This window comes from Vombatus ursinus, unplaced genomic scaffold (assembly GCF_900497805.2).
Source record: "Vombatus ursinus unplaced genomic scaffold, bare-nosed wombat genome assembly UNPS02015408.1, whole genome shotgun sequence".
Taxonomy (NCBI): Eukaryota; Metazoa; Chordata; class Mammalia; order Diprotodontia; family Vombatidae; genus Vombatus; species Vombatus ursinus.
Window position 1 is genome coordinate 898,310 of NW_020955186.1, and position 14,350 is coordinate 912,659.

A 14,350-nucleotide genomic window follows, 5' to 3' on the forward strand; every position below is an offset into this window, starting at 1 on the left:
TAGCTTGAATTTCTTCATCTGAAAATTGCCTGTTCATATCCTTTGACCATTTATCAATTGGGCAATGACTTGTGTTCTTATAAATATGATTCCATTCTCTCTAAATTTTAGAAATAAGGCCATTATCAGAGACACTTGTTGTAAAGATTGGTCTCCAGTGTTCTGCTTTTCTTCTACTTTTCATTTCATTGGTTTTGTTTTTACAAAAGCTTTTTTATTTTTTTCTTTCATCAGTACCAAGTCACTTTATTGGGATGTAAATGGTGGTAGTTTGTTGGTACAGATTATGAAAAGGTCAGATAACCAAAAGACAATAGGAGTCACTCCCACAGTTCCCTAGTGCGGGGAGACCAGGTGTGGCTTAGCTCAAGTTGTTACTGTCTCCAAGGGTATGCTTGTCAAAAAGATATTCTGCCATGCCAGAATTGGGGGCCCCAATTTTGCACAGGTTGGTTACATGATCATCTAGTTGTTTCATGGACTTTACTTGTTCAACCAGGTAGTGGTTTTTGATGAAATCACATAAATGAGTGTCGTTCTTATCAGTTGCCAGTTTGTGCAATTCCAGTAACTACTGACTGACATTTTTTTTCCAAATGCAGAGCACACTCCCTTGCATTCATCCCACTCTCCCAGTCATCTCAGACTGGTTTTTTGATGTCTTGAGGAAAGATCTTGCCACCTCGCTGTTTTTGAAGTTTCATCAGCTTGTCAGCATGCCCCCTATCTTCGTGGGATTGGTGTAGGAAATACTTGGAAAAGTTATTCAATGCCACATCATCTCGGTCAAAGTAGTATGACATGGACAGGTAGACAGAGAAGGCATAGAGCTCCAGGTTGATCTGCTGGTTGATGGCAGCCTCCAAGTCCTAAAGGCAGTTATGGCAGATAAGTCCTAATGGTACCTCATAGGGGAACTAGGTTGTCATGGCAGTGGAGATGGTGGAAGAGGCAAAAAGGAGGAGGAGGACGAGGAGGAGGAGGTTGTGCAGTGGCTGTGGATGAGGTGGGTGGCTGCTACTCCAACTGGAGGATGGAGAAGTGTTGGTTAGTGGAGGTGAAGGTGGAGAAGTGGCTAAGGGCGGCTCTGGCCAGGAATTGAGCAATGGGTTCCTTTCAAACATTGCTGAAGCAGGAAACCTCAGCGACTCCCCTTCCCTGCGTTTCCGATCTACAAAAGCTTTTTAACTTAATAGAATCAAAATTATCTATTTTACATTTCATAATGTTCTCTATTCCATTTGATCATGAATTCTTCCCTTTCCCATAGATCTGAAAGATATACAAGTCCTTGCTCTTCTAATTTGCTTATGATATCACCATTTACTTCTAAATCATGCACCCACTTTGACCTTATTTAACTATCTGGTGTGAGATGTTAGTCTATACCTAGTTTGTGTCCCATTGTTTTCCAGTGAACAGTTTGGTGTTTTTTTTTTTTTTTTTGTCAAATTGTGAGTTCTTATTCCAAAAGCTAGGGTCTTTGGGTTAATCAAATGCTAGGTTACTATGGTCATTGACTACAGTGTCTTATGTACCTAATCTATTCCACTGATCCACCACTCTATTTCTTAGCCAGTACCAAATAGTTTTGATGATTGCTGCTTCATAATAAAGTTTTTAGATTTGGTACATCCAGGTCACATTCCCTTGCATTTCTTTTTATTAATTCCCTTGATATTCTGGACCTTTTGTTCTTCCAGATGAATTTTGTTATTATTTTTTCTAGTTCTATAAAATATTTTTGGTGGTTTGATTGGTATAGCACTGAATAGGTAAAATAGTTTAGACAGAGTTGACATTTTTATTATATTGACACAGCTTACCCATAAGTAATTGATATTTTCCCAATCGTTTAGATCTGACTTTATTTGTGTGAAAAGCATTTTGTAATTGTGTTCATATAGTTCCTGGGTTTGTCTTGGCAGGTAAACTCTGAAGTATTTTATGCTATTTACAATTGTTTTAAATGGAATTTCTCTTTCTGTCTCTTACTGCTAGTCTTTATTGGTCATATAAAGAAATGCTGATGATTTATGTGGTTTTATCTTATATCCTACAACTTTGATAAAGTTACTAATTATTTCAAGTAATTTTTCAGTTGATGTTCTAGGGTTCTCTAAGTATATATAAGTATATCATATAACCTGCAAAGAGTGATAGCTTTGTTTCCTCATTGACTTATCTAATTCCTTCATTTTTTTCTTCTCTTATTGCAATGCCTAACATTTGTAGAGCTATATTGAATAAAAGAGGTTGTAATGGACATTCTTGTATCACCTCTCTTACTGGGAAGTCTTCTAGCTTATCCACATTACAGATAATGCTTGCTGATGGTTTTAGATAGATAGTGCATATCATTTTAAGGAATGTTCTCTTTATTCCTATGCTCCCTAATGTTTTTAAAAAGAATGGGTGCTGTATTTTTTCAAAAGCTTTTTTTGCATCTATTAAAATAATCACATAATTTATATTAATTTTGTTATTGATATGGTCAATTATACTGATAGTTTTCCTAATATTGAACCAACCCAGCATTCCTGGTATAAATTTAACCTGGTCATAATGTGTAATCCTTATGATGTATTGCTGTAATGGCCTTGCTAGTATTTCGTTTAAAAGTTTTCATCAGTAATCATTAGGGAATTTGGTCTATTACTTTGTTTCTCTATTTTAGCTCTTCCTGCTTTAGGTATCAGCACTATATTTGTGTCATAAAAGGAGTCTGATAGGATATCTTCATCATCTATTTTTCCAAATAATTTATATGGTATTGGAATTAAGTACTTTTAAATGTTTGGTTGAATTTGCTCACGAACCCATCTGGTCCTAGGGGATTTTTTCCTAGTTCATTAATGGCTTGTTCAATTTCTTTTTTTGATATGTAGTTATTTGAGCACTCTAATTCTTGATCTGTTATTCTAGATAATGCATAATTTTGTAAATATTAATTGTCAGATTTATTGGCATATAATTGAGCAAAATATTTCCTCATGATTGATTTAATTTCTTCTTCATTGGTGGTGATTTCACCCTTTTCATTTTTGATACTGGATATTTTGTTTTATTCTTTTTTTTTAAATCAAATTAACCAATGGTCTATCTTTCTTACTGCTTTTTTTTCTTCTAAAAGCAGCTCCTAGATTTGTTTATTAGCCCAGTAGGTTGTTTTTTTGAATTTTCAATCCACCTTTGGTTTTCAGGATTTTTAATTTGGTGCTTAATTGGGGATTTTTAATTTATTATTTTTCCTAGTTTTTTTTTTTTTAATTGCATGCTTAATTCATTGATCTCTTCTTTTTCCATTTTGTTGATGTAAAAATTTAAAGAAATACATTTTCCCCCAAGTACTGCTTTGGCTGCATCCCATAAATTTTGGTATGTTGTGTCATGGTTGTCATTCTCTTTAATGAAATTATTGATTGTATTTATGATTTGTTCTTTGACATACTTTTTCTTTAGATTAGATCATTTAATTTCCAATTAATTTTAACCTATTTTCCACTGCCTTTTGTTGAATGTAATTTTTATTGTATTTTGATCTGAAAAGAATATATTTACTATTTCTGCATTTTTGCACTCGATTTTGAGGTTTGTATGCCTTATTACATGATCAATTTTTGTGTAGGTACCATGTCCTGCTGATAAAAAGGTATATGCCTTTCTGATCCCATTCAGTTTTCTTCAAAGATCTGTAATATCTTTTTCTAATATTCTATTTACCCCCTTTCTTTCTTCTTTATTTTTGGTTGGATTTGTCAAGTTCTGAGAGGGGGCATTTGAAGTACCCTATGAGTATAGTTTTGCTTTCTATTTCTTTCTAAAGGTATACTGTCTATTTCATATTAGAGATTTGCTGGTAGATATTTTATAAATTTATAAATTCAAACACTTTAAAGTTTAATCTGAGTTATTAACATTTTCTCCCTCAGTACATCAATAAAAAAAATAAACTAAGCCTTGATTTGTAGTATTTTGTGATTTCCAATATGTAAAATGAAGATTGAGCTGAATATGTGAGCTGAATAGATAACATGTCTAGACCAAACTGCTCATACTAGAAACATAAATATTAAATCTTTAAAGAAAAAACCATCAGCACATTGAGTGGATCATCTTTAGTTGATCTAATGAAGAACATTGAAAAGAATAGCATGGTGAGAAAGCATTATAGGAGTGTGAGTAGAGCTATAGTCATGATATTGACATTGATGTCAACTTGGGTCCAATGAAATATAGAATTATTAATTGCCATATGATTTATTTATTTTCCTGAAGTTTTCCCAAAATATCTACAATATTTCAAATTAAGATTAAACATACATTTGGATATTTCAAAGACAATAAAGCAATTATTTCATTTGTTAATATATCAAATCATTCCTATTTAAAGTTTAAATAAAGTTTCCACCCAAACATCGTATTGTGAATCATGCTGGCCATAGTATCTGTATTTAAAACAAGTCATTAGGGAATAAACATACTGTTTGAACATAACTTTTTAAAGGTGAATCTCAGTGTAGGAAATATGGTCACATTGTCTTCATGGTAGAACTATGGAATAATCATTATTTGATTGGCCAGGATGAAAACTGTATTGTTCCTGATGGTGGCCAAAAAAATCACTAGTCTTTTGATAGACAAACTATTAGTCATCAGAATAGATAGAGAGTCAAAACATAATTATGAATCATTGCCACAATTTGCATTATCATGAGTATAGAAATAAATATCATGAAGAATAGATAGAAATTATAAGATCAACTTTTATCAACTTTCTGTCTTTAAATTTTCTTGTTCCTTCTCTTTGAAAAGCCAGCATAGGAAAAGAAAAGATAATTTTACTTGGTTTACAGTGGATTAGCATTGACTGCCATAAATAGATATAGAAGCTTAACATGGGTATCTTCAGTTCATTTCTCTCCTTTTTCATGAAAATTCCTAATTTATTCATTTGTTTTGTGGTCCATTTTTATATTATTTTCAGTTTTTGTCCTGCTCAAAACTCTTGTTATTTTATAGACAATTTAATGCCTTAACATTTTCACATCAAAGTGAATTGACTGTTCAATAAAATACTTGAATAATTTTAAAAGTATTGAAGCTAATGTTTTAAGGTTTTGCTTTTATTAAAATGGCTATCATTTTTTTTCAGAGATGCAATTATGGATTAATTACTATAATCCTCCTTACCAAGATGTGAGAGAAGACATCAGATCTGACCTAAAGCACTTTCACAAAGAAATAATACTCTAGGCTAGAAAAAGAAATATCCCCTCAGAGCAATCATATAAAAGTAAAATTAGCCACTTAAATAGTCAAGTTAAACAAGCCACCGGAAACTAACCCCTGATTCTCAAGGTTAGAGCATGAATTTATAAATACATATTCTAGGGGGAAATCAAGCTAACTCTTAAAAATGTATTAAATACTTCTTCATATTATTTGGTTGAAAAAATATAGAATTTAAATCTAATGATTTTGGAAATATGAGTAAAGGTCCTTGGAGGAATCATTTTAAGAAGATGACAGAAATATAGGTTAATAATTTGACTTGTTCTGTGGGGTGCAAAAAGAGAAAAAATGTGCTTTTTGGATCTCTATTATTTGAATTTTACTATATATTCAGTTAAAATATCACTAGGATGGAAAGTTGCCACTTTATGTCAACATTCCTTAGGGAAATCATATTTTTATTTTTTCCACTAGACAATAAATCTATTTCCTTTTAATATCAGTATAACTTTAGAAGTATATTTTCTCTGACACAAATGATTGATAGTTTTTTTTTAATAGGTTACTCTGCACTCCTCCTTTGAAATAAGAATATGCTTAATTAGTAGGAAAATATCATTGGTGGCCAGCAGTTTGGTACCATAGAAAAAGCATTAACTTTGCCATCAGAATTTCTGAATTCTGGCTGAAAATCATCCTGAACAAGTCACTTAATTTTCATGTGCCACAGTTTCTTCGTCTATAAAATACGGATAATAAGACTTGTACTACTTGCTTCAGAAGTGTTGTGAGAGTAACATATTTCACTGCATAATTGTTGAACATTTTGTGACAATTTTTTTTTTACAAAAAAGTAGAGTGCAACCATTATGTGAAGCTTCAAAAATTTTTAAAGAAAATATATGCTGGTATTAATTAAAAATCATTTATTACTAAACTATCTTTCATGCAAGATTAGGATGCATAGAATACTCATGAACACACATTAAAATTGAACACTGACAGTGAGAATTTGCTGAGAATTCTAGGCTGGAAGTTTACTTACAATACTTGAGAGATAAATGAGTATCCATATGCCACTGATGAATACATTGTTGCTCTGTTTACCTTTTAAGCAGCCTGATGAGCAGAATTATGCCATGTGACAACTAGGTGATGAAAGGTTATAAACCAATTTTGAACTGAAAACACAGGATGTGATGATTATGTCATAGTGACAATTATGTGGTGAAATACAGTAATGTTTGGTAAAGCTTAAATTACTATCTAAATTTGATTTATTCTTATTTATTTTATTATGGGCATACACAAATAAATTTCTGTCTTGCACCATTCCTTTATTCTTAAGACAAAAATAATTGGTTATATATTATTTGTATTTAATTAGTATTAATTATAAGTATTACGGGTCAACAGACCTGATCAGGGAGTTCCCTGGGGAGGGTCAAAGTAATCTGCAATTCTGAGCTCAGAGGCATATAAAGATGAAAATATCAGGATGACAAGAAAGAGATAAATGATGGTAAAGATCAATGGACTTTACATTACAGTGTAGAATAAGTGGTGTGGACTCACTATCATTCTCTCAGCTAAATAGTGCAACCAACTGCATTCAAAATTGCAAGCCTAGGGTTCTCACAGGGCTGAATGCCACGTGGCTGTAACTCTACCCTTACAGTCCTGTGGGGTAGCTCTGGAATACTACCTGCTGATGTATCTCTTGACTAATTCCCATTTATACAAATTGACATCGTGCAGCATTAACTAAAGAATACAAATATTTACTAAATGGCAAGTTAAAAATAATGACAATAATGTGTTCAATATAACTAATCAATATTAATAATACTAATTAACATTAAAGTTACTGGGAAAAAGAAAACTAGATAAAGAATAATTTGAAAAATCACAGTCCATCACACATTTGTAGGTCATATGGTCATTCAAAATATTAGGAGTATCCTTGAGGGGAGAGTGGAAACACAATAGAAATTTTTCAATTAGAAAGAGGATCAAGGAAACCCATGTTCCTGGAATAATTCAAAAGTTTATTTTTCAAGCCTTAATGTACTTGGTCTCCTTAGAGACAATATATACCACACAAATCAGCTTTTTTTTTTTTATAGCTGATTCCTTTCTTGTCCTTACTATTCTCTTGCTGGGCAAAGCTGTAACACTTTTCCTTTAGAGATGATGAAATAATACCAAGATTCTTGAACGTGTTGAAGTACTCAGATTTGCAAACATCAGAAGCCTTGATTTTTGCCAAATCAATTCCAAGTTACTAAAGCCCAGAAAAAGAACAAGTGATGTAAACTTATTTCTTGCTCTTTTTCTTCTTCTTAGACAATAAAGGAAAGTAGAAGGTAATTCCCTTATCTCAAGATGTAGATGCTTTATAGGCATCTATCCCAAATAGGGAAGAAGAAGTCCTTATTACTCTTCCCATAGCAGCAGGATTTAGATGTTTCATTCAGGATGAGCTTCCCACAGCTGTGGGAATGAAACAGAGAAACAATTGCTATCTCATTAAAAATGACTGTAATGAGTCAACATATCCCTTGCTGGAAATACACATTCATACATAGTTATGCACATAGGAAACATGCATTCATAAAAAAAATAAAACATTAAATTGGGAATGCAACTAAAAAACAAAAAAAAAGAAAAGTAAAAGAAAAATGTATGTTTCAATCTATGTTGAGATTTCATCATTTCTTTCTCTGGAAGTAGATATCGTTTTTCATCATAAATCCTTCAGAATTTTCTTGGATCATTTTCTCACTGAGAATAGCTGAGTCATTCACAGGTGCTCATCATAAAATATTGCTTTCACTGTGTACAATGATCTCCTGGCTCTGCTCACTTTACTTTGTACCAGTTCATATATGTATTCCCAAGTTTTTCTGCAAACAGCCTGTTTGTCATTTCTTCTAGCACAATAATATTCCATCACATGCTTAGACCACAAGTTGTACAGCCATTCCCCAAATGGTGGGCATTCCTTCAATTTCTAATTCTTAACCCCCACAAAAAAAGAGCTGCTATAAATATATTTTTCCATAGAGGAGCTTCCCCCCTCCCCATTTTTTCTTTGATCTCATTGGGATAAAGATCTAGTAACACTATTGTTGGATCAAAGGGTATGAACACTTTTATAGACCTTTGGACATAGTTCCAAATTACTGTCCAAAACGATTGGATTAGTTCACAACTCCACCAAGAGTACATTAGTGTCCTGATTTTTTGGCATCTCCAAGATTTGTCATGTTACTTTTTTGTCACATTAACCAATCTTACAGGTGCAAGGTGGCACCTCAAAGTTGTTTTAGTTTGCACTCAAATTACTTCAATGATGAAAACATATCCTTAAAACTTAAACCAATGAGTTAAAACAAAGAATGAAAACTATAGAAAAATATCCCTAAAAAATTCTAACATTTTAAAATTAAATATTAACAAGAAGCTATAACAATATTTAAGAAAATTATATGATATCATCTGAATGGATTTATACTAAGAAAGCAGTGATAGTTCAATATGAAGAAAACTATAACACTAGACCATATTAATAAAAGGAAAAGAATGAAGTGATTATTTAAAGATAGTAAAAGATTTTGCTAAAAGGCAATATCCATTTCTGTTACCAAAAAATGGAAAACAATACATTTATTTTCTTTTATTATACTGAATATATTTCTATAAAATAAAATGTCATTATTTTATGCCATAAGGATAAACTAATAATTTTTCAGCAAGATCAAAGATAAATCAAGGATGTCCATTATCAATACAACTATTTTTTCTTGTATGAGAAGTGCCAGTAAAACAATAACAGAAAAGAAAAGAAAATGAGAAACTGAGCATAGGCAAAAAGGCAGCAAAGGTTTGTTTTTTTGCAGATGTTATGACAGTATACTCAGAGAATCCTAGAGTCAATTAAAATTAAGTGAAACAACCTATCAGGTTGGCTAACATGACAAAACAGGAAAGTTATAAATGTTGGAGAAGATGTGGGAAAATTGGAACATTAATGCATTGTTGGTGGAGTTGTGAACTGATCCAACCAGTTGGGAGAGCAATTTGGAACTATGCCCAAAGGGCTATAAAATTGTACATGCCCTTTGACCCAGCAATAGCACTTCTAGGACTGTATCCCAAAGAGATCATAAAAATGGGAAAAGGAACCACATGTACAAAAAAATTTATAACAGCTCTTTCTGTGGTGGCAAAGAATTGGAAATTGAGGGGATTCCCATCAATTGAGGAATGTCTGAACAAGGTGTGATACATGAATATAATGGAATACTATTATGCTATAAGAAATGATGGGCAAGTGGACTTCAGGAAAACCTGGAAAGACTTGTATGGACTGATGCTGAGTGAAGTGAGCAGAACCAGGAGAATATTGTACACAGTAACAATGACATTGTATGATAACTGACTTTGATAGACTTAGCTCTTCTCAGCAATGCAAGGATCTATGACACCTCCAAAAGTCTCATGATGGAAAATGTTATCCACATCCAGAGAAAGAACTATGGAATTGGAATGCAGATTGAAGCCTATTATTTGCTCTTTTTCTCTTCTGTTTTATTTCTTCTTTTTTGGGATTTCTCCTATTAGTTCTAATTCTTCTTTGAAACATGATTAATGTGAAAATATGTTTAATAGGAATGTATATGTAGAACCTATTCCAGATTACGTGCCATCTCAGAGACATAGGTGGGAGGGAGGGGGAGAAAATTTAAAACTCTAAACCTTAAGGAAATTAATGTTGAAGACTAAAAATAAATTAATAAAAATGAAATAAAGTGAAACAATTGAATATTTAAGCAAAGTTGCAGGATAAAATATCAATCCACATAAATCATGACCATTTCTGTATATTAGCAATAAAACCCAGAAGGAAGAGATAGAATAGTAAATTCAATTTAAATAAATATAAAATGTGTAAAATATTTGAGACAGCAATGAAAGAGCTACTAGAAATATTTTTGTACATGTGGGTCCTTTCCCCATTTTTATGATCTCTTGTGGATACAGCCCTAGAAGTGCTATTGCTGGGTCCAAGGGTATGCACGTTTTATAGCCTTTTGGGCATAGTTTCCAAATTGCTCTCCAAAATGGTTGGATCAGTTCACAATTCCACCAACAATGCATTAATTTTTCAATTTTTCCACATCTTCTCCAACATTTATCATTTTTCTGTTTTGTCATGTTAGCCAATCTGATAGGTTGTTTCACTTAATTTTAATTGACTCTAGGACTCTCTGAGTGTACTGTCATATCATCTGAAAAAAAAAACAATACCTTTGCTTCCTTTTTGCCTAATAACAAAACTATAGGAACTATAATAATACAAAAATTAAACACTTTTTAGAGAAAGAAAAAAGTCCTAAATAATTTCAGAAATACTAATTGTCTCTTGGTAGACTTAAAATAAAAATAAATATTATAAGCAGTAGTAGTAGTAATAGTAATAGTAGTAGTAGTAGTAATGCAAAATTAAATAACTTTTTCTGTGCCATACTAATCAAATTATCAAAGGATTTCATTATTTAATATGAAAAATAAGAATGAAATTCATCTGAAGGAGAAAAAAGCTCAAGAATATGTGAGAAATAATGAAAAAAATGTGATAAGGAAGAGAATTTAATTTTACCACTTGGTAAACTATATTACAAAGAAGCAATTATTGCAAAATGTTGGCACTGGTTAAGAAATAAATAAATCTATGAAACACATTAAATACAAAAAACAAGCAAACTTACATAATAGGATAGTATTCTATATATTCAAAGACCTCAGCTACTCTGGTAGGAACTCACTTTTAGGAGGTAGCTAAGTGGTGCAATGGATAGAGCACCAACCCTGGATTCAAGAGAACCTGAGTTCAAATACAGCCTCAGACACATAACACTTAATTTCTGTGTGACCCTGGGTAAGTCACTTAACCCCTTTGCCTAGGCAAAAAACAAAAAAAACAAAAAAAAAACTCACTTTTAAGTAAATCTACTGGTGAAATTGGAAAGTCTGGCAATAATTAGGCATAGACCAATATTTCAGAATATATGAAGATAAGCAGCACATAAGTACATATCTGAGATACAAAGCAGTATATCAGAAATAAATTAAAAAAGAAAGTATAAATTATTAAATTTCCAGTATATTAAAAGGAGAACAGTTAATGATAAAGCAAGTAAAGGACTGTGTTAGAGATAATAGAATGCAAAATGTTTATGTCATAAAATACAAAAAAAAGAAGTTTTGGCAAAAACAAAACCAATGAAGCCATAAATAGAAGGGAAGTAAGTACGTGGGGAAAGGGGGAATTTGGCAAGTTTCTCTGAAAAATACCTTGCCTCTAAAGCATATTAAACATGATTCAAATTTATACAAAAAAGAGCTATTTACCAATTGATAAATTGTTGAAAAAATACAATAGGTAGTTTTTGAATAAATAACAAAGCTAAATTATCTATATAAAATATTTCAAATCACTATTAATTATAGAAATGCGAATTAAAGTGAGTCTAAAGTTCTAGCTCATGCCTGTGAGATTGACAAAGCTGACAAAAAAGGGAAAATGACAAATGTTCAGGGAGCCATGGCAAAACATGTGCATTGCTGTGCTGTTGGACAATTGTTGAATCTGTGAATTTGTTGTCCTATTCTAAATTCCACCTGGAGCTCTGTCCAAAGAGCTACTAAAATTTTCAGTGAGCTGACTCCAGAAACAAAGAGTTGTATGAGAGAGGGATAGTATAGGTTTCATTTTACAAATTGTAAATTTATTTTTAATGACTATAGACCTCTCTATAAACATCACACATCTTTTTCAATACTATTTTATGTTTTCTTGAATAAATGCAAGTCGTAGGATACTAGTCTCTAGAGAATTGAAATGGAAAATCACCCAGATGATATGGGGTGACATATGGTAGATATGAGTGAGCAATAACTCATTCAAACAAGAAGTTGTAACAAAGTAATGCAGTAATGATGTCATCAAATGAATGCAAGATTGAAAGAATAATTAGGACGGTCATGTGATGCTAGTAAAGGATAATCAGTAGATATTCTATGTGCTTCATCTATATCTATCAAGGTAAAGCTAAAAGGCCTCATCATGCAAATGAATACATCTGGAATGACATGGAGAAGTATATAAGATGAGTGAAAGATGGATCACAACCTATATCTTTGCAGAGATCTATTTTAATTTTTATGTATTGGTAATAATTTATCATTCAGCCTGAGATGAAATAAAATATGTAAGTAAAGTATGGCCAAGAATCACAGGCCTTAGCAATATCTGAAAAATTAAATTTTCAAGGAACTTGGAAAAAAAAGACAAGACTACATGATAGACATAAATAGCCTACAGCACATTATCCATGATGATACATATATAAGAAGTAATACAAATGATTTTTATTACAAGTTTATGTTTTCTTTGATACAGCAAACATCCAGTAAGGAAAGTCCCTCCACCAGTGCAGATACATAAATGCTCTGCAACTTAACAGTCTTTTTGGTGCCTTTCATTAAGCATGGAGAAGTTAAATAATTTGCTCATAGTAATGTATCAGTTAGTAAATAAACATTTATTGAGTGCTCATTATGTACCAGACACCACACTAAGTACTGAGAATACAGAGAAAGACAAAAGACATTTTCCCGCCCTCAATGAGTTCACAATCTAATTGGCAAGAAATACATAAACAACTATGTACAAACAAGGTATAGATAGGATAAATTTGAAATAATCAATAGATGGAAGATACTAGAATTAAGAGAGATTGAAAAAAAGGCTTCTTATATAAGCAGGTAGGTTTTTCTTTGGGACTTGAAGTCAGAGAAGCCAAGAGAAGTAGATGAGGTGAAAAAAACATTCTAGGTATTGGAGACACCAGAGAAAATGCCCAGAATAGGAGGATGGAGTCACTTATTTGATGACTAGCAAGAAGGGTAATGTCATAGAATTGAAGAGTGCATTGGGGGTTGTGAGGTGTAAGAAGACTGGAAAGGTTTGGAGTCCATGTAAGTTGTGGAAGGCTTGCAAAACCAAACAGAATTTTATACATGACACAGGAAGTGATGAGGAGTCACTGGAATTCTGTGTGTGTGTGTGTGTGTGTGTGTGTGTGTGTGTGTGTGTTTGCATGCACACATGTGCTATGGTGGGGTGGGGTTGGGTGATGTGGTCAGATCTGTGCTTTAGGATCAGTTTGACAGCTGAACTGAGGAAGGACTGGAGTAGGGCAGTTTAGTCAGCAGGCTATCGCAATAGTTCAGGCAGGAGTTAATGAAAGCTTATAATAAGGGGCAGCATTGTTAGAAGAGATAAGGGATGTATGTGAGAGAAGTTATAAAAGTAAAATTCACAGGCCTTAGGAACAAATTGGATATATGGAGGGGAGGAAGAGGAGTTGAGGATGTCATGTAGGCTATGAACTTGGGTAACTGGGAATATGGTTGTGCCCTTCACAACAATAAAAAAAAATAGAAAGCAGGGAATGTTTGGAGTAGTGCAGAAGGTGTAAGAATACTGGAAAAGTATGGAGGTAGGGTATGCTATAAAGGGTTTTGAATGCTAAACAGAAAATTTTAATGTTATCCTTTAGGTGACAGGGAGTCACTGGAGTTTATTGAGAAGGGAGGTGAGATGGTCAGACCTTAAGGAAAATGATTTTGATAGCTGAGTGAAAGATAGATTGGATGGGAAAGAAACTTGTTGTAGGCATACCAACCAGTAGGCAATAGCCCATGCATGACATAATGAGGTCCTTTAGTAAAGTGATGGCAGTATCAGAGGAGAAAAGTAAGTGGACATATTTGAGAAATGTTACAAAAATGAATTGACAGGTTTGTGAGTCTGGGAGTATAGGAAAATGATTCTGCCTTATAATTGGGAAGTTTGAAAGGTGAGGAAGTCTGATGAAAAAGATAATATGTTCAGTTTGGGATATTTTGAATTTAGCATGTCTACAAGATATCTAATTTAAGATGTTTAAAAGAGAGCTGGAGTTGTGAGATTGGAGGTTACTGGAGAAGTTTGGGCTAGATAAATAGATTTGAGAATCATTAGCATAGAGAATATAATGGAGTC

At 32.7% G+C, this 14,350-nt stretch overlaps 1 pseudogene; it reads right to left on the reverse strand.

Moving 5' to 3' along the window:
* Positions 1–361: 361 nt before the first annotated feature.
* Positions 362–14,350, reverse strand: part of LOC114032219 — a 53,485-nt pseudogene continuing 39,496 nt past the window's right edge.